Genomic DNA, 26,590 nt, shown 5'->3' with positions numbered 1-26,590 from the left:
TCACTGTTTTACGACGATTTAACGCTCTTATAAGGTTTTTCTGGTATTTTCACTGTTTTACGACGATTTATAAGGTTTTTCTGGTATTTTCACTGTTTAACGACGATTTGACAAATATTAAGGGTTTTTCAACGATTTTTAGTGTTTTACGACGATTTAACACTTTTTAATGGTTTTTCTATATTTTACAGCGTTTTAAGACGATTTAACGCTCTTATAAGGTTTATCTGGTATTTTCACTGTTTTACGACGGTTTGACAAATTTTAAGGGTTTTTCAATGATTTTTAGTGTAATACGATGATTTAACACTTTTTAATGGTTTTTCTATATTTTACAGCGTTTTTAGACGACTTAACGCTCTTATAAGGTTTTTCTGGTATTTTCACTGTTTTACGACGATTAAATGCTCTTATAAGGTTTTTCTGGCATTTACACTGTTTTACGACGATTTGACGCTCTTATAAGGTTTTTCTGGTATTTTCACTGTTTAACGACGATTTTACGCTCTCATAAGGTTTCTCTGGTATTTTCACTGTTAAACGACCATTTGACAAATTTTAAGGGTTTTTCAAAGATTTTTAGTGTAAAACGACGATTTAACACTTTTTAATGGTTTTTCTATGTTTTACAGCGTTTAAAGACGATTTAACGCTCTAATAAGGTTTTTCTGGTATTTTCACTGTTTAACGACGATTTAAAAATATTAAGGGCTTTTCAACGATTTTTAGTGTTATACGACGATTTAACACTTTTTAATGGTTTTTCTATATTTTACAGCGTTTTAAGACAATTTTACGCTCTGATAAGGTTTTTCTGGTATTTTCACTGTTTTACGACGATTTAACGCTCTTATAAGGTTTTTCTGGTATTTTCACTGTTTTACGACGATTTATAAGGTTTTTCTGGTATTTTCACTGTTTTACGACGATTTTACGCTCTCATAAGGTTTCTCTGGTATTTTCACTGTTAAACGACGATTTGACAAATTTTAAGGGTTTTTCAAAGATTTTTAGTGTAAAACGACGATTTAACACTTTTTAATGGTTTTTCTATGTTTTACAGCGTTTAAAGACGATTTAACGCTCTAATAAGGTTTTTCTGGTATTTTCACTGTTTAACGACGATTTAAAAATATTAAGGGTTTTTCAACGATTTTTAGTGTTATACGACGATTTAACACTTTTTAATGGTTTTTCTATATTTTACAGCGTTTTTAGACGACTTAACGCTCTTACAAGGTTTTTCTGGTATTTTCACTGTTTTACGACGATTAAATGCTCTTATAAGGTTTTTCTGGCATTTACACTGTTTTACGACGATTTAACGCTCTTATAAGGTTTTTCTGGTATTTTCACTGTTTAACGACAATTTTACGCTCACATAAGGTTTCTCTGGTATTTTCACTGTTAAACGACGATTTGACAAATTTTAAGGGTTTTTCAATGATTTTTAGTGTAAAACGACGATTTAACACTTTTTAATGGTTTTTCTATATTTTACAGCGTTTCAAGACAATTTAACGCTCTGATAAGGTTTTTCTGGTATTTTCACTGTTTTACGCTGATTTAACGCTCTTATAAGGTTTTTCTGGTATTTACACTGTTTTACGACGATTTAACGCTCTTATAAGGTTTTTCTGGTATTTTCACTGTTTTACGACGATTTATAAGGTTTTTCTGGTATTTTCAATGTTTTACGACGATTTGACAAATTTATATGGTTTTTCAAAGATGTTTGGCTAGTGTGTGGTGCGTGTTATACTTACCTGTATAACGGCCAATAAATGTGTATAGTGTAGGTTGTGATAAAGTGAGAAGATGTAGTTGATAATTTAAGTTTATTGCAAACACGTTACACTATTACACGATTTGAATATCAGAAGGATTTAGTAGGAATCAAGAAATGTCGACCGCCAAGGAAGATCAGAGAAACAGGAATGCTCGTCGGTAATGAATTGGCAGCGAGCTCTGTTTCACGTCGGGTTGCCATCCGTGAAACAGTGTTTCCGTATTAAAATATTATTTTAGGCTGGCAGACAGTTCTTGCCCCCACATACCTTCCCCCCAGTGTCAACGATACATAAAAGAAAAAATTAGGGGTTCTAGAAAAAGTATATACATATCACAAAATTTGCATGACGTCGGTTACATAATATAAACAAATTCGGTGTGTGACGTCATCGCAAAATAACATAAGCCTATGCGTTCAGAAAGATATCTCTTAAATGGTGAAGTTACTTTATGAACAATACATTTATATGTTTGTGAACGCATAGTCATGAACAAATTCCTAATAATAACATTATTTGAAAGTTTAATCCTTTTTTAAAAATGTGTTGATATAATTACATGTTCGGAGCATGTACTGCATCTACGAACTGTATGTTTTTCTTGGAGCATTTACTGCATCGACAAAATTTTACATTTATAATTGGAGCATTTACTGCATCGACAAAATTTTATATTTATAATTGGAGCATTTACTGCATCGACAAAATTTTATATTTATAATTGGAGCATTTACTGCATCGACAATTGTATGTTTTGTATTTATTTTCAAAACCAAAAGTTGCAAACAGAGTGCATTTAATACTTTAATGTTTGAAAACAATAAATGGTATTACAACATTTGACACAAGTGGTTATTATTTAACTTATCTAAACCTTTTTATATGGTAATGCATCTACGAACAGTGTTGTCGGAGCATATTATGAAATTAAGCATAAGTTAATTATAAAATAAAAAGTAGGAATCTATTTCCATTTGTATATATTTTTAATAATGCGTCTACAAACAGTGTTCGGAGCATGAGTTGTCAATTATTGAGTTATTTTAAAGTTGATTATTCTAAATATTATTTATTACATATTTAAATAACTACAAATTTGTCTTATAATATAGGAACATGATATCAACGTATAAAGTATGTACAGAAGTGTTTCTTCAATCTTTGAACAAAAAGAAACGACGATTAATGTCACTATATTATAAAATTATTTATATCCGTGTTATGGAAAAAAGGTGTAAAAAAAAGAAAAAAATACATATTTAAATGTTTTTGTAAATGAGAAAAGTGTAAAAAAAGGAAAAAAATACATATTTAAATGTTTTTGTAAAAGTACATTTAGCAATAGCATGGCTGTGAGTACATAAATCTAAATCTTTACTTTGGAGGTTACAAGATAACTAAAAATATAACAAAAAACAACTGTCATATGTTCGTAGAATGTGTTTGTATTGATAATATTATCAAATGGCTATGTTTTCTTACGAACAAATGACAATGGTTCAATTCTGTAAAAAAATTAATAATAATACATATATGTCTCAACGACATGTTACATCAGATGCGTGATCAGTACATTTGATTTAACATGGTTAAAAGCATTTATATTTGTGACAGAGTCATCACATATAGTGGTAAGTTATTTCTGACCAAGATTTATACAGAAGTTGTCGCATATAGCGAAATGGATAATTATCCTAGAAAATATATGTATATGAGTTTGCACTACACTATGGTAAGTGAAAAGTTAGCTAGGTAACTTTGTGCGATTACATGGAATTACTTCATGGTTTTAAAGGATGAAAGTATTCATCGTAATAAGGTTTTTTATAAAATGATAAAAAAACGTAGTAATTTGCAAAGTAACTATAATAAGAAAGGTCAGGTTTTCATCAAGAACTTTGACACTTAAATATTATGTATGTAACATTAATTTAGAGAATATAAATGTTGGTATATGGAATTCAATCTTTAAATCGATAGCAAGAGTAGATTCTTAATCATTGTTTCTATCATGAGTTACAGAAAATTTATATGTTAAAAAAGTTGTGTCTTTTGTGCATTAGTATGTACCGTATCTTATTGGAAAATGGACTTGACGACCTGATCTTGTAGTTGTCTTTGATTCAGGTGGGTCTGGAACAGATGTATGATTATCGCGAGGGAGTCTTAGAGTTCTTCCATTAGTTAGTTCGGCTGGCGAACATTTTAATTCCTCACGAACAGTAGATCTCAGGCTGGTAATATAAGTGGGAGGGTTTCCATCCAGTTTTGCTCACCACTTGCCATGAAAGATGCTTTTAAACTGGTTATTGCTTGTGGGTGATAAGCGGTAGTTGTGCTGAGAGATGATGTGACAGATATAGAATTCTCCGGGTGCGCGCGATGGTTTGCTTTGCGGTTTGTTGGTCAAGCGCGGGTCAGTGTGTCGACGCCGGGCGCTGGTGACCGGACTCGATGATGATCAGGCACTGGGGAAGAACGTGGTTCTTCAAGTACGCCAGTGCTGACGTAAAGGCCGAAGGTACGGTGGACCTTGCAGGCGATTGAGCGGGAGTTGTTTGGACCAGTGAGGGTGTTGCGTGTCCTCGTGGTGGTCGCGATGTATGGATGAAGCGCTGGTCAGATTGCTGGAACCAGGGCGTTCAGATCCGATGTAGGCTGGCCAGGGATGATTCCCGGGACCTGGGTGCTACAATGATGTCCCGATGGAGTCCATGAGCAGAGCCGGGAATATTGTCCTTCGCGCGATGAAGATGCGCGGGTTATTGCTTTTGTTTCTCTCTAATTGTAGACGGCTGATTGATGACTGGTTTGATTTGTTCCATTTGAAGGGGCAGCTTTAGTATTTGTTTTTGTAGGTAAAATACATGATGTACATCTGCTTCCGAATGTGCTGCGCGTTGGTCTTCCATATTGTTCAACTTTTCTTGTGAAATTGTTACAGGTTCTTGAAACGATGAAGGTATGTTTGTTTCTTCCGATGAGGTCATTTCCAATAATATGTTACGGGTATGTTTGTTTCTTCCGATGAGGTCATTTCCAATAATATGTTACGTAATACGTTATGCAAGACATAAAAAATCCAAAAAAAAACTAGAGAATACTGTGTAAGAATCTATTCCATCTACCGGATATCTTAGCAAGTTATTAGCGAGTTCGCGTTTGTATTGTATTTTAGTGAAGACGCAAACCGCGTCACGTAAGTTATTGTGAAATACCGATATGCAAATATGGCGCTATTATTATATAGTGCAATAATAATTTAAATTTGTTATTACAAAATAGTATGATGTTAAATTACCTCAAAGTAAGGTTTGGCAATTATTGGACAATAACCTTAATATCACTACAATAATGTATATCTAAAACATGATTATGTAGGTATGCTGAACAATTCATTGTTTTGCGAAATGGCAATAAGAAATCGTGATATAGGTTACTTGATTGAGATATGTGGGTAGGTTGGCTTGTTCAACTGCAGGTTGTCCACGTGGATTGTTGCGTCATCTTCCTTGTCCGGGGAGTAGATGCTGCCGTTGTAGTGGGTAGGTTGTAATTCATCGCAAGATTATGATGCCATGGTTAGCCACGTTGTTGACAGCCTGATTTCAGGATCGTTCTCACTGAAATTAATTTTAAAACGCACTTAATTTTCATAAAAATAGTAAAACATTTCAAGCTAGGGATTGATTGACAAAATAGGGTATTGATGGGAACTATACCACGTGTATATTTCCTTAAATTACCGGGACATTTACTAGCATTTATATTAAAAAATTGATTTGTAAGAGATATATGAATTGGATTTTACTTACTGATCTTGCCCGGGATTGCTGTTTCTCTTTTCTGATCCTTGGCCGTGACGGAATGTTGCAAAATGATTTTAAAATACTAAAGTCGGTATATTGTTCTGAGTCGATGGGTCACCAATTTGGCTAGCGTGTGGTGCGTGTTATACTTACCTGTATAACGGCCAATAAATGTGTATAGTGTAGGTTGTGATAAAGTGAAAAGATGTAGTTGATAATTTAAGTTTATTGCAAACACGTTACACTATTACACGATTTGAATATCAGAAGGATTTAGTAGGAATCAAGAAATGTCGACCGCCAAGGAAGATCAGAGAAACAGGAATGCTCGTCGGTAATGAATTGGCAGCGAGCTCTGTTTCACGTCGGGTTGCCATCCGTGAAACAGTGTTTCCGTATTAAAATATTATTTTAGGCTGGCAGACAGTTCTTGCCCCCACAGATGTTTAGTGTAATACGACGATTTAACACTTTTTAATGGTTTTTCTATATATTAAAGCGTTTTAAGATGATTTAACGCTCTTATAAGGTTTTTCTGGTATTTTAACTGTTTTACGTCGATTTAACGCTCTTATAAGGTTTTTCTGTTATTTTCACTGTTTAACGACGATTTAACGCTCATATAAGGTTTTTCTGGTATTTTTACTGTTTTACGACGATTTAACGCTCTTATAAGGTTTTTCTGGTATTTTCACTGTTTTACGACGATTTGACGCTCTTATAAGGTTTTTCTGGTATTTTCACTGTTTTACGACGATTAAACGCTCTTATAAGGTTTTTCTGTTATTTTCACCGTTATACGATAATTTGACAAATTGTAAGAGTTTTTTTATGATTTTCAGTGAAATACGACGATCAAACACTTTTTAATGGTTTTTCTTTATTTTACAGCTTTTTTAGACGATTTAACGCTCTTATAAGTTTTTTCTGGTATTTTCACTGTTTAACGACGATTTGACAAATATTTAGGGTTTTTCAACGATTTTGAGTTTAATACGACGATTTAACACTTTTAATGGTTTTTCTATATTTTACAGCGTTTTAAGACGATTTAACGCTCTTATAAGGTTTTTCTGGTATTTTCACTGTTTTACGACGATTTATAAGGTTTTTCTGGTATTTTCACTGTTTTACGACGATTTGACGCTCTTATAAGGTTTTTCTGGTATTTACACTGTTTAACGACGGTTAAACGCTCTAATAAGGTTTTTCTGGTATTTTCACTGTTTTACGACGATTTATAAGGTTTTTCTGGTATTTTCAATGTTTTACGACGATTTGACAAATTTATATGGTTTTTCAAAGATTTTTAGTGTAATACGACGATTAAACACTTTTTAATGGTTTTTCTATATTTTACAGCGTTTTAAGATGATTTAACGCTCTTATAAGGTTTTTCTGTTATTTTCACTGATTAACGACGATTTAACGCTCTTATAAGGTTTTTCTGGTATTTTCACTGTTTTACGACGATTTAACGCTCTTATAAGGTTTTACTGGTATTTTCACTGTTTTACGACAATAAAACGCTCTTATAAGGTTTTTCTGTTATTGTCACTGTTTTACGACGATTAAACGCTCTAATAAGGTTTTTCTGGTATTTTCACTGTTTAACGACGATTAAAAAATATTAAGGGTTTTTCAACGATTTTTAGTGTAATACGACGATTTAACACTTTTTAATAGTTTTTCTATATTTTACAGCGTTTTAAGACAATTTAACGCTCTGATAAGGTTTTTCTGGTATTTTCAATGTTTTACGACGATTTGACAAATTTATATGGTTTTTCAAAGATTTTTAGTGTAATACGACGATTTAACACTTTTTAATGGTTTTTCTATATTTTACAGCGTTTTAAGATGATTTAACGCTCTTATAAGGTTTTTCTGGTATTTTAACTGTTTTACGTCGATTTAACGCTCTTATAAGGTTTTTCTGGTATTTTCACTGTTTTACGACGATTTGACGCTCTTATAAGGTTTTTCTGGTATTTTCACTGTTTAACGACGATTAAACGCTCTTATAAGGTTTTTCTGTTATTTTCACCGTTACACGATAATTTGACAAATTGTAAGAGTTTTTTTATGATTTTCAGTGAAATACGACGATCAAACACTTTTTAATGGTTTTTCTTTATTTTACAGCGTTTTTAGACGATTTAACGCTCTTATAAGGTTTTTCTGGTATTTTCACTGTTTAACGACGATTTGACAAATATTTAGGGTTTTTCAACGATTTTGAGTTTAATACGACGATTTAACACTTTTAATGGTTTTTCTATATTTTACAGCGTTTTAAGACGATTTAACGCTCTTATAAGGTTTATCTGGTATTTTCACTGTTTTATGACGATTTGACAAATTTTTAGGGTTTTTCAATGATTTTTAGTGTAATACGACGATCAAACACTTTTTAATGGTTTTTCTATATTTTACAGCGTTTTAAGACGATTTAACGCTCTTACAAGGTTTATCTGGTATTTTCACTGTTTTATGACGATTTGACAAATTTTTAGGGTTTTTCAATGATTTTTAGTGTAATACGACGATTTAACACTTTTAAATGGTTTTTCTATATTTTACAGCGTTTTAAGATGATTTAACGCTGTTTTAAGGTTTTTCTGGAATTTTCACTGTTTAACGACGATTTGACAAATTTTAAGGGTTTTTCAATGATTTTAAGTGTAATACGACGATTTTACACTTTTTATTGGTTTTTCTATATTTTTTAGCGTTTAAAGACGATTTAACGCTCTTATAAGGTTTTTCTGGTATTTTCACTGTTTAACGACGATTTGACAAATATTTAGGGTTTTTCAACGATTTTGAGTTAAATACGACGATTTAACACTTTTAATGGTTTTTCTATATTTTACAGCGTTTTAAGACGATTTAACGCTCTTATAAGGTTTATCTGGTATTTTCACTGTTTTATGACGATTTGACAAATTTTTAGGGTTTTTCAATGATTTTTAGTGTAATACGACGATTAAACACTTTTTAATGGTTTTTCTATATTTTACAGCGTTTTAAGATGATTTGACGCTCTTTTAAGGTTTTTCTGGAATTTTCACTGTTTAACGACGATTTGACAAATTTTAAGGGTTTTTCAATGATTTTAAGTGTAATACGACGATTTAACACTTTTTAATGGTTTTTCTATATTTGACAGCGTTTTTAGACGATTTAACGCTCTTATAAGGTTTTTCTGGTATTTTCACTGTTTTACGACGATTAAACGCTCTTATAAGGTTTTTCTGGTATTTACACTAATTTACGACGATTTGACGCTCTCATAAGGTTTTTCTGGTATTTTCACTGTTTAACGACGATTTTACGCTCTCATAAGGTTTCTCTGGTATTTTAACTGTTAAACGACGATTTGACAAATTTTAAGGGGTTTTCAATGATTTTTAGTGTAAAACGACGATTTAACACTTTTTAATGGTTTTTCTATGTTTTAGAGCGTTTAAAGACGATTTAACGCTCTTTTAAGGTTTATCTGGTATTTTCACTGTTTTACGACGATTGAACGCTCTTATAAGGATTTTCTGGTATTTTCACTGTTGAACGACGATTTAACGCTCTTATAAGGTTTTTCTGGTATGTTCACTGTTTTACGACGATTTAACGCTCTTTTAAGGTTTTTCTGGTATTTTCACTGTTTTACGACGATTGAACGCTCTTATAAGGTTTTTCTGGTATGTTCACTGTTTTACGACGATTTAACGCTCTTTTAAGGTTTTTCTGGTATTTTCACTGTTTAACGAAGAAAAAACGCTCTTGTAAGGTTTATCTGGTATTTTAATTGTTTTACGACGATTTAACGCTCTAATAAGGTTTTTCTGGTATTTTCACTGTTGAACGACGATTTAACGCTCTTATAAGGTTTTTCTGGTATGTTACTGTTTTACGACGATTTAACGCTATTTTAAGGTTTTTCTGGTATTTTCCCTGTATTATGACGATTAAAGCCTCTTATAAGGTTTTTCTGGTATTTTAACTGTTTTACGACGATTTAACGCTCTAATAAGGTTTTTCTGGTATTTTCACTGTTGAACGACGATTTAACGCTCTTATAAGGTTTTTCTGGTATGTTCACTGTTTTACGACGATTTAACGCTCTTTTAAGGTTTTTATGGTATTTTCCCTGTATTATGACGATTTAAGCCTCTTATAAGGTTTATCTGGTATTTTAACTGTTTTACGACCATTTAACGCTCTTATAAGGTTTTTCTGGTATTTTCACTGTTGAACGACGATTTAACGCTCTTATAAGATTTTTCTGGTATGTTCACTGTTTTACGACGATTTAACGCTCTTATAAGGTTTTTCTGGTATTTTCACTGTTTTTTACGACGATTTAACAGTCTTATAAGTTTTTTCTGGTATTTTCACTGTTTTACGGCGATAAAACGCTCTTGTAAGGTTTATCTGGTATTTTCACTGTTTTACGACGGTTTGACAGATTTGAAGGGTTTTTCAATGATTTTTAGTGTAATACGACGATTTAACACTTTTTAATGGTTTTTCTATATTTTAAAGCGTTTTAAGACAAATTAACGCTCTTATAAGGTTTTTCTGGTATTTTCACTGTTTTACGACGATTAAATGCTCTAATAAGGTTTTTCTGTTATTTTCACTGTTTTACGACGATTTGACAAATTTTAAGGGTTTTTCAATGATTTTTAGTGTAAAACGACGATTTAACACTTTTTAATGGTTTTTCTATGTTTTAAAGCGTTTTAAGACAAATTAACGCTCTTATGAGGTTTTTCTGGTATTTTCACTGTTTTACGACGATTAAACGCTCTTATAAGGTTTTTCTGGTATTTTCACTGTTTTACGACGATAAAACGCTCTTATAAGGTTTTTCTGTTATTTTCACTGTTTTACGACGATTTTACAAATTTTAAGGGTTTTTCAATGATTTTTAGTGTAAAACGACGATTTAACACTTTTTAATGGTTTTTCTATGTTTTACAGCGTTTAAAGACGATTTAACGCTCTTATAAGGTTTCTCTATTATTTTCACTGTTTAACGAAGATTTAACAATTTTTAATGGTTTTTCTATATTTTACAGCGTTTGAGGACGATTTAACGCTCTTATAAGGTTTATCTGGTATTTTCACTGTTTTACGACGGTTTAACGCTCTTATAAGGTTTTTCTGGTATTTTCCCTGTTTTAGAACGATTTAAGCCTTTTTTAAGGTTTTTCTGGTATTTTCACTGTTTGACGACGATTTAACGCTCTTATAAGGTTTTTCTGGTATTTTCACTGTTTTACGACGATTTGACGCTCTTATAAAGTTTTTCTGGTATTTTCACTGTTTTACGACGATTAAACGCTCTTATAAGGTTTTTCTGGTATTTTCACTGTTTTACGCTGATTTAACGCTCTTATAAGGTTTTTCTGGTATTTACACTGTTTTACGACGATTTAACGCCCTTATAAGGTTTTTGTGGTATTTTCACTGTTTTACGACGATTTAACGCTCTTTTAAGGTTTTTCTGGTATTTTCCCTGTATTATGACGATTTAAGCCTCTTATAAGGTTTATCTGGTATTTTAACTGTTTTACGACCATTTAACGCTCTAATAAGGTTTTTCTGGTATTTTCACTGTTGAACGACGATTTAACGCTCTTATAAGGTTTTTCTGGTATGTTCACTGTTTTACGACGATTCAACGCTCTTAAAAGGTTTTTCTGGTATTTTCACTGTTTTTTACGACGATTTAACAGTCTTATAAGGTTTTTCTCTTATTTTCACTGTTTTACGGCGATAAAACGCTCTTGTAAGGTTTATCTGGTATTTTCACTGTTTTACGACGGTTTGACAGATTTGAAGGGTTTTTCAATGATTTTTAGTGTAATACGACGATTTAACACTTTTTAATGGTTTTTCTATATTTTAAAGCGTTTGAAGACAAATTAACGCTCTTATAAGGTTTTTCTGGTATTTTCACTTTTTTACGACGATTAAATGCTCTTATAAGGTTTTTCTGTTATTTTCACTGTTTTACGACGATTTGACAAATTTTAAGGGTTTTTCAATGATTTTTAGTGTAAAACGACGATTTAACACTTTTTAATGGTTTTTCTATGTTTTACAGCGTTCAAAGACGATTTAACGCTCTTATAAGTTTTCTCTAGTATTTTCACTGTTCAACGAAGATTTAACAAATTTTTAATGGTTTTTCTATATTTTACAGCGTTTGAGGACGATTTAACGCTCTTATAAGGTTTATCTGGTATTTTCACTGTTTTACGACGGTTTAACGCCCTTTTAAGGTTTTTCTGGTATTTTCCCTGTTTTAGAACGATTTAAGCCTTTTTTAAGGTTTTTCTGGTATTTTCACTGTTTTACGACGATTTAACGCTCTTGTAAGGTTTTTCTGGTATTTTCACTGTTTTACGACGATTTGACGCTCTTATAAAGTTTTTCTGGTATTTTCACTGTTTTACGACGATTAAACGCTCTTATAAGGTTTTTCTGGTATTTTCACTGTTTTACGCTGATTTAACGCTCTTATAAGGTTTTTCTGGTATTTTCACTGTTTTACGACGATTTGACAAATTTTAAGGGTTTTTCAATGATTTTTAGTGTAAAACGACGATTTAACACTTTTTAATGGTTTTTCTATGTTTTACAGCGTTAAAAGACGATTTAACGCTCTTATAAGTTTTCTCTAGTATTTTCACTGTTCAACGAAGATTTAACAATTTTTAATGGTTTTTCTATATTTTACAGCGTTTTAAGACGATTTAACGCTCTTATAACGTTTTTCTGGTATTTTCACTGTTTTACGACGATTTGACGCTCTTATAAAGTTTTTCTGGTATTTTCACTGTTTTACGACGATTAAACGCTCTTATAAGGTTTTTCTGGTATTTTCACTGTTTTACGCTGATTTAACGCTCTTATAAGGTTTTTCTGGTATTTACACTGTTTTACGACGATTTAACGCTCTTATAAGGTTTTTCTGGTATTTTCACTGTTTTACGACGATTTATAAGGTTTTTCTGGTATTTTCAATGTTTTACGACGATTTGACAAATTTATATGGTTTTTCAAAGATTTTTAGTGTTATACGACGATTTAACACTTTTTAATGGTTTTTCTATATTTTAAAGCGTTTTAAGATGATTTAACGCTCTTTTAAGGTTTTTCTGGAATTTTCACTGTTTAACGACGATTTGACAAATTTTAAGGGTTTTTCAATGATTTTAAGTGTAATACGACGATTTAACACTTTTTAATGGTTTTTCTATATTTGACAGCGTTTTTAGACGATTTAACGCTCTTATAAGGTTTTTCTGGTATTTTCACTGTTTTACGACGATTAAACGCTCTTATAAGGTTTTTCTGGTATTTACACTAATTTACGACGATTTGACGCTCTCATAAGGTTTTTCTGGTATTTTCACTGTTTAACGACGATTTTACGCTCTCATAAGGTTTCTCTGGTATTTTAACTGTTAAACGACGATTTGACAAATTTTAAGGGGTTTTCAATGATTTTTAGTGTAAAACGACGATTTAACACTTTTTAATGGTTTTTCTATGTTTTAGAGCGTTTAAAGACGATTTAACGCTCTTTTAAGGTTTATCTGGTATTTTCACTGTTTTACGACGATTGAACGCTCTTATAAGGATTTTCTGGTATTTTCACTGTTGAACGACGATTTAACGCTCTTATAAGGTTTTTCTGGTATGTTCACTGTTTTACGACGATTTAACGCTCTTTTAAGGTTTTTCTGGTATTTTCACTGTTTTACGACGATTGAACGCTCTTATAAGGTTTTTCTGGTATGTTCACTGTTTTACGACGATTTAACGCTCTTTTAAGGTTTTTCTGGTATTTTCACTGTTTAACGAAGAAAAAACGCTCTTGTAAGGTTTATCTGGTATTTTAATTGTTTTACGACGATTTAACGCTCTAATAAGGTTTTTCTGGTATTTTCACTGTTGAACGACGATTTAACGCTCTTATAAGGTTTTTCTGGTATGTTACTGTTTTACGACGATTTAACGCTATTTTAAGGTTTTTCTGGTATTTTCCCTGTATTATGACGATTAAAGCCTCTTATAAGGTTTTTCTGGTATTTTAACTGTTTTACGACGATTTAACGCTCTAATAAGGTTTTTCTGGTATTTTCACTGTTGAACGACGATTTAACGCTCTTATAAGGTTTTTCTGGTATGTTCACTGTTTTACGACGATTTAACGCTCTTTTAAGGTTTTTATGGTATTTTCCCTGTATTATGACGATTTAAGCCTCTTATAAGGTTTATCTGGTATTTTAACTGTTTTACGACCATTTAACGCTCTTATAAGGTTTTTCTGGTATTTTCACTGTTGAACGACGATTTAACGCTCTTATAAGATTTTTCTGGTATGTTCCCTGTTTTACGACGATTTAACGCTCTTATAAGGTTTTTCTGGTATTTTCACTGTTTTTTACGACGATTTAACAGTCTTATAAGTTTTTTCTGGTATTTTCACTGTTTTACGGCGATAAAACGCTCTTGTAAGGTTTATCTGGTATTTTCACTGTTTTACGACGGTTTGACAGATTTGAAGGGTTTTTCAATGATTTTTAGTGTAATACGACGATTTAACACTTTTTAATGGTTTTTCTATATTTTAAAGCGTTTTAAGACAAATTAACGCTCTTATAAGGTTTTTCTGGTATTTTCACTGTTTTACGACGATTAAATGCTCTTATAAGGTTTTTCTGTTATTTTCACTGTTTTACGACGATTTGACAAATTTTAAGGGTTTTTCAATGATTTTTAGTGTAAAACGACGATTTAACACTTTTTAATGGTTTTTCTATGTTTTAAAGCGTTTTAAGACAAATTAACGCTCTTATGAGGTTTTTCTGGTATTTTCACTGTTTTACGACGATTAAACGCTCTTATAAGGTTTTTCTGGTATTTTCACTGTTTTACGACGATAAAACGCTCTTATAAGGTTTTTCTGTTATTTTCACTGTTTTACGACGATTTTACAAATTTTAAGGGTTTTTCAATGATTTTTAGTGTAAAACGACGATTTAACACTTTTTAATGGTTTTTCTATGTTTTACAGCGTTTAAAGACGATTTAACGCTCTTATAAGGTTTCTCTATTATTTTCACTGTTTAACGAAGATTTAACAATTTTTAATGGTTTTCTATATTTTACAGCGTTTGAGGACGATTTAACGCTCTTATAAGGTTTATTTATCTGGTATTTTCACTGTTTTACGACGGTTTAACGCTCTTATAAGGTTTTTCTGGTATTTTCCCTGTTTTAGAACGATTTAAGCCTTTTTTAAGGTTTTTCTGGTATTTTCACTGTTTGACGACGATTTAACGCTCTTATAAGGTTTTTCTGGTATTTTCACTGTTTTACGACGATTTGACGCTCTTATAAAGTTTTTCTGGTATTTTCACTGTTTTACGACGATTAAACGCTCTTATAAGGTTTTTCTGGTATTTTCACTGTTTTACGCTGATTTAACGCTCTTATAAGGTTTTTCTGGTATTTACACTGTTTTACGACGATTTAACGCTCTTATAAGGTTTTTCTGGTATTTTCACTGTTTTACGAAGATTTATAAGGTTTTTCTGGTATTTTCAATGTTTTACAACGATTTGACAAATTAATATGGTTTTTCAATGATTTTTAGTGATATACGACGATTTAACACTTTTTAATGGTTTTTCTATATTTTAAAGCGTTTTAAGATGATTTAACGCTCTTATAAGGTTTTTCTGGTATTTTAACTGTTTTACGTCGATTTAACGCTCTTATAAGGTTTTTCTGTTATTTTCACTGTTTAACGACGATTTAACGCTCATATAAGGTTTTTCTGGTATTTTTACTGTTTTACGACGATTTAACGCTCTTATAAGGTTTTTCTGGTATTTTCACTGTTTTACGACGATTTGACGCTCTTATAAGGTTTTTCTGGTATTTTCACTGTTTTACGACGATTAAACGCTCTTATAAGGTTTTTCTGTTATTTTCACCGTTATACGATAATTTGACAAATGATAAGAGTTTTTTTATGATTTTCAGTGAAATACGACGATCAAACACTTTTTAATGGTTTTTCTTTATTTTACAGCTTTTTTAGACGATTTAACGCTCTTATAAGTTTTTTCTGGTATTTTCACTGTTTAACGACGATTTGACAAATATTTAGGGTTTTTCAACGATTTTGAGTTTAATACGACGATTTAACACTTTTAATGGTTTTTCTATATTTTACAGCGTTTTAAGACGATTTAACGCTCTCATAAGGTTTATCTGGTATTTTTACTGTTTTATGACGATTTGACAAATTTTTAGGGTTTTTCAATGATTTTTAGTGTAATACGACGATTAAACACTTTTTAATGGTTTTTCTATATTTTACAGCGTTTTAAGATGATTTAACGCTCTTTTAAGGTTTTTCTGGAATTTTCACTGTTTAACGACGATTTGACAAATTTTAAGGGTTTTTCAATGATTTTAAGTGTAATACGACGATTTAACACTTTTTAATGGTTTTTCTATATTTTACAGCGTTTGAGGACGATTTAACGCTCTTATAAGGTTTTTCTGGTATGTTCACTGTTTTACGACGATTTAACGCTCTTTTAAGGTTTTTCTGGTATTTTCACTGTTTTACGAAGAAAAAACGCTCTTGTAAGGTTTATCTGGTATTTTAATTGTTTTACGACGATTTAACGCTCTAATAAGGTTTTTCTGGTATTTTCACTGTTAAACGACGATTTAACGCTCTTATCAGGTTTTTCTGGTATGTTCACTGTTTTACGACGATTTAACGCTATTTTAAGGTTTTTCTGGTATTTTCCCTGTATTATGACGATTAAAGCCTCTTATAAGGTTTTTCTGGTATTTTAACTGTTTTACGACGATTTAACGCTCTAATAAGGTTTTTCTGGTATTTTCACTGTTGAACGACGATTTAACGCTCTAATAAGGTTTTTCTGGTATGTTCACTGTTTTACGACGATTTAACGCTCTTTTAAGGTTTTTCTGGTATTTTCCCTGTATTATGACGATTTAAGCCTCTTATAAGGTTTATCTGGTATTTTAACTGTTTTACGACCATTTAACGCTCTAATAAGGTTTTTCTGGTATTTTCACTGTTGAACGACGATTTAATGCTCTTATAAGGTTTTTCTGGTATGTTCACTGTTTTACGACGATTCAACGCTCTTAAAAGGTTTTTCTGGTATTTTCACTGTTTTTTACGACGATTTAACAGTCTTATAAGGTTTTTCTCTTATTTTCACTGTTTTACGGCGATAAAACGCTCTTGTAAGGTTTATCTGGTATTTTCACTGTTTTACGACGGTTTGACAGATTTGAAGGGTTTTTCAATGATTTTTAGTGTAATACGACGATTTAACACTTTTTAATGGTTTTTCTATATTTTAAAGCGTTTTAAGACAAATTAACGCTCTTATAAGGTTTTTCTGGTATTTTCACTGTTTTACGACGATTAAATGCTCTTATAAGGTGTTTCTGTTATTTTCACTGTTTTACGACGATTTGACAAATTTTAAGGGTTTTTCATTGATTTTTAGTGTAAAACGACGATTTAACACTTTTTAATGGTTTTTCTATGTTTTACAGCGTTAAAAGACGATTTAACGCTCTTATAAGTTTTCTCTAGTATTTTCACTGTTCAACGAAGATTTAACAATTTTTAATGGTTTTTCTATATTTTACAGCGTTTGAGGACGATTTAACGCTCTTATAAGGTTTATCTGGTATTTTCACTGTTTTACGACGGTTTAACGCCCTTTTAAGGTTTTTCTGGTATTTTCCCTGTTTTAGAACGATTTAAGCCTTTTTTAAGGTTTTTCTGGTATTTTCACTGTTTTACGACGATTTAACGCTCTTATAAGGTTTTTCTGGTATTTTCACTGTTTTACGACGATTTGACGCTCTTATAAAGTTTTTCTGGTATTTTCACTGTTTTACGACGATTAAACGCTCTTATAAGGTTTTTCTGGTATTTTCACTGTTTTACGCTGATTTAACGCTCTTATAAGGTTTTTCTGGTATTTTCACTGTTTTACGACGATTTGACAAATTTTAAGGGTTTTTCAATGATTTTTAGTGTAAAACGACGATTTAACACTTTTTAATGGTTTTTCTATGTTTTACAGCGTTAAAAGACGATTTAACGCTCTTATAAGTTTTCTCTAGTATTTTCACTGTTCAACGAAGATTTAACAATTTTTAATGGTTTTTCTATATTTTACAGCGTTTTAAGACGATTTAACGCTCTTATAAGGTTTTTCTGGTATTTTCACTGTTTTACGACGATTTGACGCTCTTATAAAGTTTTTCTGGTATTTTCACTGTTTTACGACGATTAAACGCTCTTATAAGGTTTTTCTGGTATTTTCACTGTTTTACGCTGATTTAACGCTCTTATAAGGTTTTTCTGGTATTTACACTGTTTTACGACGATTTAACGCTCTTATAAGGTTTTTCTGGTATTTTCACTGTTTTACGACGATTTATAAGGTTTTTCTGGTATTTTCAATGTTTTACGACGATTTGACAAATTTATATGGTTTTTCAAAGATTTTTAGTGTTATACGACGATTTAACACTTTTTAATGGTTTTTCTATATTTTAAAGCGTTTTAAGATGATTTAACGCTCTTATAAGGTTTTTCTGGTATTTTATCTGTTTTACGTCGATTTAACGCTCTTATAAGGTTTTTCTGTTATTTTCACTGTTTAACGACGATTTAACGCTCATATAAGGTTTTTCTGGTATTTTTACTGTTTTACGACGATTTAACGCTCTTATAAGGTTTTTCTGGTATTTTCACTGTTTTACGACGATTTGACGCTCTTATAAGGTTTTTCTGGTATTTTCACTGTTTTACGACGATTAAACGCTCTTATAAGGTTTTTCTGTTATTTTCACCGTTATACGATAATTTGACAAATTATAAGAGTTTTTTTATGATTTTCAGTGAAATACGACGATCAAACACTTTTTAATGGTTTTTCTTTATTTTACAGCTTTTTTAGACAATTTAACGCTCTTATAAGTTTTTTCTGGTATTTTCACTGTTTAACGACGATTTGACAAATATTTAGGGTTTTTCAACGATTTTGAGTTTAATACGACGATTTAACACTTTTAATGGTTTTTCTATATTTTACAGCGTTTTAAGACAATTTAACGCTCTCATAAGGTTTATCTGGTATTTTTACTGTTTTATGACGATTTGACAAATTTTTAGGGTTTTTCAATGATTTTTAGTGTAATACGACGATTAAACACTTTTTAATGGTTTTTCTATATTTTACAGCGTTTTCAGATGATTTAACGCTCTTTTAAGGTTTTTCTGGAATTTTCACTGTTTAACGACGATTTGACAAATTTTAAGGGTTTTTCAATGATTTTAAGTGTCATACGACGATTTAACACTTTTTAATGGTTTTTCTATATTTTACAGCGTTTTTAGACGATTTAACGCTCTTATAAGGTTTTTCTGGTATTTACACTAATTTAAGACGATTTGACGCTCTCATAAGGTTTTTCTGGTATTTTCACTGTTTAACGACGATTTTACGCTCTCATAAGGTTTCTCTGGTATTTTCACTGTTAAACGACGATTTGACAAATTTTAAGGGTTTTTCAATGATTTTTAGTGTAAAACGACGATTTAACACTTTTTAATGGTTTTTCTATGTTTTAGAGCGTTTAAAGACGATTTAACGCTCTTTTAAGGTTTATCTGGTATTTTCACTGTTTTACGACGATTGAACGCTCTTATAAGGTTTTTCTGGTATTTTCACTGTTTAACGACGATTTAAAAATATGAAGGGTTTTTCAACGATTTTTAGTGCTATACGACAATTAAACACTTTTTAATGGTTTTTCTATATTTTACAGCGTTTTAAGACAATTTAACGCTGTGATTAGGTTTTTCAGGTATTTTCACTGTTTTACGACGATTTAACGCTCTTATAAGGTTTTTCTGTTATTTTCACTGTTTTACGACGATTTGACAAATTTTAAGGGTTTTTCAATGATTTTTAGTGTAAGATGACGATTTAACACTTTTTAATGGTTTTTCTATGTTTTACAGCGTTAAAAGACGATTTAACGCTCTTATAAGGTTTCTCTAGTATTTTCACTGTTTAACGAAGATTTAACAATTTTTAATGGTTTTTCTATATTTTACAGCGTTTGAGGACGATTTAACGCTCTTATAAGGTTTTTCTGGTATGTTCACTGTTTTACGACGATTTAACGCTCTTTTAAGGTTTTTCTGGTATTTTCACTGTTTTACGAAGAAAAAACGCTCTTGTAAGGTTTATCTGGTATTTTAATTGTTTTACGACGATTTAACGCTCTAATAAGGTTTTTCTGGTATTTTCACTGTTGAACGACGATTTAACGCTCTAATAAGGTTTTTCTGGTATGTTCACTGTTTTACGACGATTTAACGCTATTTTAAGGTTTTTCTGGTATTTTCCCTGTATTATGACGATTAAAGCCTCTTATAAGGTTTTTCTGGTATTTTAACTGTTTTACGACGATTTAACGCTCTAATAAGGTTTTTCTGGTATTTTCACTGTTGAACGACGATTTAACGCTGTTATAAGGTTTTTCTCGTATGTTCACTGTTTTACGACGATTTAACGCTCTTTTAAGGTTTTTCTGGTATTTTCCCTGTATTATGACGATTTAAGCCTCTTATAAGGTTTATCTGGTATTTTAACTGTTTTACGACCATTTAACGCTCTAATAAGGTTTTTCTGGTATTTTCACTGTTGAACGACGATTTAACGCTCTTATAAGGTTTTTCTGGTATGTTCACTGTTTTACGACGATTTAACGCTCTTAAAAGGTTTTTCTGGTATTTTCACTGTTTTTTACGACGATTTAACAGTCTTATAAGGTTTTTCTGGTATTTTCACTGTTTAACGGCGATAAAACGCTCTTGTAAGGTTTATCTGGTATTTTCACTGTTTTACGACGGTTTGACAGATTTGAAGGGTTTTTCAATGATTTTTAGTGTAATACGACGATTTAACACTTTTTAATGGTTTTTCTATATTTTAAAGCGTTTTAAGACAAATTAACGCTCTTATAAGGTTTTTCTGGTATTTTCACTGTTTTACGACGATTAAACGCTCTTATAAGGTTTTTCTGGTATTTTCACTGTTTTACGACGATAAAACGCTCTTATAAGGTTTTTCTGTTATTTTCACTGTTTTACGACGATTTGACAAATTTAAAGGGTTTTTCAATGATTTTTAGTGTAAAACGACGATTTAACACTTTTTAATGGTTTTTCTATGTTTTACAGCGTTAAAAGACGATTTAACGCTCTTATAAGGTTTCTCTAGTATTTTCACTGTTTAACGAAGATTTAACAATTTTAAATGGTTTTTCTATATTTTACAGCGTTTGAGGACGATTTAACGCTCTTATAAGGTTTATCTGGTATTTTCACTGTTTTACGACGGTTTAACGCTCTTATAAGGTTTTTCTGGTATTTTCCCTGTTTTAGAACGATTTAAGCCTTTTTTAAGGTTTTTCTGGTATTTTCACTGTTTTACGACGATTAAACGCTCTTATAAGGTTTTTCTGGTATTTTCACTGTTTTACGAAGATTTAACGCTCTTATAAGGTTTTTCTGGTATTTTCACTGTTTTACGACGATTTATAAGGTTTTTCTGGTATTTTCAATGTTTTACGACGATTTGACAAATTTATATGGTTTTTCAAAGATTTTTAGTGTTATACGACGATTTAACACTTTTTAATGGTTTTTCTATATTTTAAAGCGTTTTAAGATGATTTAACGCTCTTATAAGGTTTTTCTGGTATTTTAACTGTTTTAAGTCGATTTAACGCTCTTATAAGGTTTTTCTGGTATTTTCACTGTTTTACGACGATTTGACGCTCTTATAAGGTTTTTCTGGTATTTTCACTGTTTTACGACGATTAAACGCTTTTATAAGGTTTTTCTGTTATTTTCACCGTTTTACGATAATTTGACAAATTATAAGAGTTTTTTTATGATTTTCAGTGAAATACGACGATCAAACACTTTTAAATGGTTTTTCTTTATTTTACAGCTTTTTTAGACGATTTAACGCTCTTATAAGTTTTTTCTGGTATTTTCACTGTTTAACGACGATTTGACAAATATTTAGGGTTTTTCAACGATTTTGAGTTAAATACGACGATTTAACACTTTTAATGGTTTTTCTATATTTTACAGCGTTTTAAGACGATTTAACGCTCTCATAAGGTTTATCTGGTATTTTTACTTTTTTATGACGATTTGACAAATTTTTAGGGTTTTTCAATGATTTTTAGTGTAATACGACGATTAAACACTTTTTAATGGTTTTTCTATATTTTACAGCGTTTTAAGATGATTAAACGCTCTTTTAAGGTTTTTCTGGAATTTTCACTGTTTAACGACGATTTGACAAATTTTAAGGGTTTTTCAATGATTTTAAGTGTAATACGACGATTTAACACTTTTTAATGGTTTTTCTATATTTTACAGCGTTTTTAGACGATTTAACGCTCTTATAAGGTTTTTCTGGTATTTTCACTGTTTTACGACGATTAAACGCTCTTATAAGGTTTTTCTGGTATTTACACTAATTTACGACGATTTGACGCTCTCATAAGGTTTTTCTGGTATTTTCACTGTTTAACGACGATTTTACGCTCTCATAAGGTTTCTCTGGTATTTTCACTGTTAAACGACGATTTGACAAATTTTAAGGGTTTTTCAATGATTTTTAGTGTAAAACGACGATTTAACACTTTTAAATGGTTTTTCTATGTTTTAGAGCGTTTAAAGACGATTTAACGCTCTTTTAAGGTTTATCTGGTATTTTCACTGTTTTACGACGATTTAACGCTCTTATAAGGTTTTTCTGGTATTTTCACTGTTTAACGACGATTAAAAAATATGAGGGGTTTTTCAACGATTTTTAGTGCTATACGACGATTTAACACTTTTTAATGGTTTTTCTATATTTTACAGCGTTTTAAGACAATTTAACGCTCTGATTAGGTTTTTCTGGTATTTTCACTGTTTTACGACGATTTAACGCTCTTATAAGGTTTTTCTGTTATTTTCACTGTTTTACGACGATTTGACAAATTTTAAGGGTTTTTCAATGATTTTTAGTGTAAGATGACGATTTAACACTTTTTAATGGTTTTTCTATGTTTTACAGCGTTAAAAGACGATTTAACGCTCTTATAAGGTTTCTCTAGTATTTTCACTGTTTAACGAAGATTTAACAATTTTTAATGGTTTTTCTATATTTTACAGCGTTTGAGGACGATTTAACGCTCTTATAAGGTTTTTCTGGTATGTTCACTGTTTTACGACGATTAAACGCTCTTTTAAGGTTTTTCTGGTATTTTCACTGTTTTACGAAGAAAAAACGCTCTTGTAAGGTTTATCTGGTATTTTAATTGTTTTACGACGATTTAACGCTCTAATAAGGTTTTTCTGGTATTTTCACTGTTGAACGACGATTTAACGCTCTTATAAGGTTTTTCTGGTATGTTCACTGTTTTACGACGATTTAACGCTATTTTAAGGTTTTTCTGGTATTTTCCCTGTATTATGACGATTAAAGCCTCTTATAAGGTTTTTCTGGTATTTTAACTGTTTTACGACGATTTAACGCTCTAATAAGGTTTTTCTGGTATTTTCACTGTTGAACGACGATTTAACGCTCTAATAAGGTTTTTCTGGTATGTTCACTGTTTTACGACGATTTAACGCTCTTTTAAGGTTTTTCTGGTATTTTCCCTGTATTATGACGATTGAAGCCTCTTATAAGGTTTATCTGGTATTTTAACTGTTTTACGACCATTTAACGCTCTAATAAGGTTTTTCTGGTATTTTCACTGTTGAACGACGATTTAACGCTCTTATAAGGTTTTTCTGGTATGTTCACTGTTTTACGACGATTTAACGCTCTTAAAAGGTTTTTCTGGTATTTTCACTGTTTTTTACGACGATTTAACAGTCTTATAAGGTTTTTCTGGTATTTTCACTGTTTTACGGCGATAAAACGCTCTTGTAAGGTTTATCTGGTATTTTCACTGTTTTACGACGGTTTGACAGATTTGAAGGGTTTTTCAATGATTTTTAGTGTAATACGACGATTTAACACTTTTTAATGGTTTTTCTATATTTTAAAGCGTTTTAAGACAAATTAACGCTCTTATAAGGTTTTTCTGGTATTTTCACTGTTTTACGACGATAAAACGCTCTTATAAGGTTTTTCTGGTATTTTCACTGTTTTACGACGATAAAACGCTCTTATAAGGTTTTTTTGGTATTTTCACTGTTTTACGACGATTTATAAGGTTTTTCTGGTATTTTCAATGTTTTACGACGATTTGACAAATTTATATGGTTTTTCAAAGATTTTTAGTGTAATACGACGATTTAACACTTTTTAATGGTTTTTCTATATTTTAAAGCGTTTTAAGATGATTTAACGCTCTTATAAGGTTTTTCTGGTATTTTAACTGTTTTACGACGGTTTGACAGATTTGAAGGGTTTTTCAATGATTTTTAGTGTAATACGACGATTTAACACTTTTTAATGGTTTTTCTATATTTTAAAGCGTTTTAAGACAAATTAACGCTCTTATAAGGTTTTTCTGGTATTTTCACTGTTTTACGACGATTAAACGCTCTTATAAGGTTTTTCTGGTATTTTCACTGTTTTACGACGATAAAACGCTCTTATAAGGTTTTTCTGTTATTTTCACTGTTTTACGACGATTTGACAAATTTAAAGGGTTTTTCAATGATTTTTAGTGTAAAACGACGATTTAACACTTTTTAATGGTTTTTCTATGTTTTACAGCGTTAAAAGACGATTTAACGCTCTTATAAGGTTTCTCTAGTATTTTCCCTGTTTAACGAAGATCTAACAATTTTTAATGGTTTTTCTATATTTTACAGCGTTTGAGGACGATTTAACGCTCTTATAAGGTTTATCTGGTATTTTCACTGTTTTACGACGGTTTAACGCTCTTATAAGGTTTTTCTGGTATTTTCCCTGTTTTAGAACGATTTAAGCCTTTTTTAAGGTTTTTCTGGTATTTTCACTGTTTTACGACGATTTAACGCTCTTATAAGGTTTTTCTGGTATTTTCACTGTTTTACGACGATTTGACGCTCTTATAAAGTTTTTCTGGTATTTTCACTGTTTTACGACGATTAAACGCTCTTATAAGGTTTTTCTGGTATTTTCACTGTTTTACGAGGATTTAACGCTCTTATAAGGTTTTTCTGGTATTTTAACTGTTTTACGACGATTTAACGCTCTAATAAGGTTTTTCTGGTATTTTCACTGTTGAACGACGATTTAACGCTGTTATAAGGTTTTTCTCGTATGTTCACTGTTTTACGACGATTTAACGCTCTTTTAAGGTTTTTCTGGTATTTTCCCTGTATTATGACGATTTAAGCCTCTTATAAGGTTTATCTGGTATTTTAACTGTTTTACGACCATTTAACGCTCTAATAAGGTTTTTCTGGTATTTTCACTGTTGAACGACGATTTAACGCTCTTATAAGGTTTTTCTGGTATGTTCACTGTTTTACGACGATTTAACGCTCTTAAAAGGTTTTTCTGGTATTTTCACTGTTTTTTACGACGATTTAACAGTCTTATAAGGTTTTTCTGGTATTTTCACTGTTTTACGACGATTTATAAGGTTTTTCTGGTATTTTCAATGTTTTTCGACGATTTGACAAATTTATATGGTTTTTCAAAGATTTTTAGTGTTATACGACGATTTAACACTTTTTAATGGTTTTTCTATATTTTAAAGCGTTTTAAGATGATTTAACGCTCTTATAAGGTTTTTCTGGTATTTTAACTGTTTTACGTCGATTTAACGCTCTTATAAGGTTTTTCTGGTATTTTCACTGATTTACGACGATTTGACGCTCTTATAAGGTTTTTCTGGTATTTTCACTGTTTTACGACGATTAAACGCTCTTATAAGGTTTTTCTGTTATTTTCACCGTTATACGATAATTTGACAAATTATAAGAGTTTTTTTATGATTTTCAGTGAAATACGACGATCAAACACTTTTTAATGGTTTTTCTTTATTTTACAGCTTTTTTAGACGATTTAACGCTCTTATAAGTTTTTTCTGGTATTTTCACTGTTTAACGACGATTTGACAAATATTTAGGGTTTTTCAACGATTTTGAGTTTAATACGACGATTTAACACTTTTAATGGTTTTTCTATATTTTACAGCGTTTTAAGACGATTTAACGCTCTCATAAGGTTTATCTGGTATTTTTACTTTTTTATGACGATTTAACGCTCTCATAAGGTTTATCTGGTATTTTTACTTTTTTATGACGATTTGACAAATTTTTAGGGTTTTTCAATGATTTTTAGTGTAATACGACGATTAAACACTTTTTAATGGTTTTTCTATATTTTACAGCGTTTTAAGATGATTTAACGCTCTTTTAAGGTTTTTCTGGAATTTTCACTGTTTAACGACGATTTGACAAATTTTAAGGGTTTTTCAATGATTTTAAGTGTAATACGACGATTTAACACTTTTTAATGGTTTTTCTATATTTTACAGCGTTTTTAGACGATTTAACGCTCTTATAAGGTTTTTCTGGTATTTTTACTTTTTTAAGACGATTTAACGCTCTCATAAGGTTTATCTGGTATTTTTACTTTTTTATGACGATTTGACAAATTTTTAGGGTTTTTCAATGATTTTTAGTGTAATACGACGATTAAACACTTTTTAATGGTTTTTCTATATTTTACAGCGTTTTAAGATGATTTAACGCTCTTTTAAGGTTTTTCTGGAATTTTCACTGTTTAACGACGATTTAACGCTCTTTTAAGGTTTTTCTGGTATTTTCACTGTTTTACGAAGAAAAAACGCTCTTGT

Source organism: Hesperophylax consimilis, chromosome 21 (assembly GCF_061612785.1).
Source record: "Hesperophylax consimilis isolate HC1 chromosome 21, BYU_Hcon_1.0, whole genome shotgun sequence".
Classification (NCBI taxonomy): Eukaryota; Metazoa; Arthropoda; class Insecta; order Trichoptera; family Limnephilidae; genus Hesperophylax; species Hesperophylax consimilis.
Note: the sequence above shows the minus strand (reverse complement) of the source record.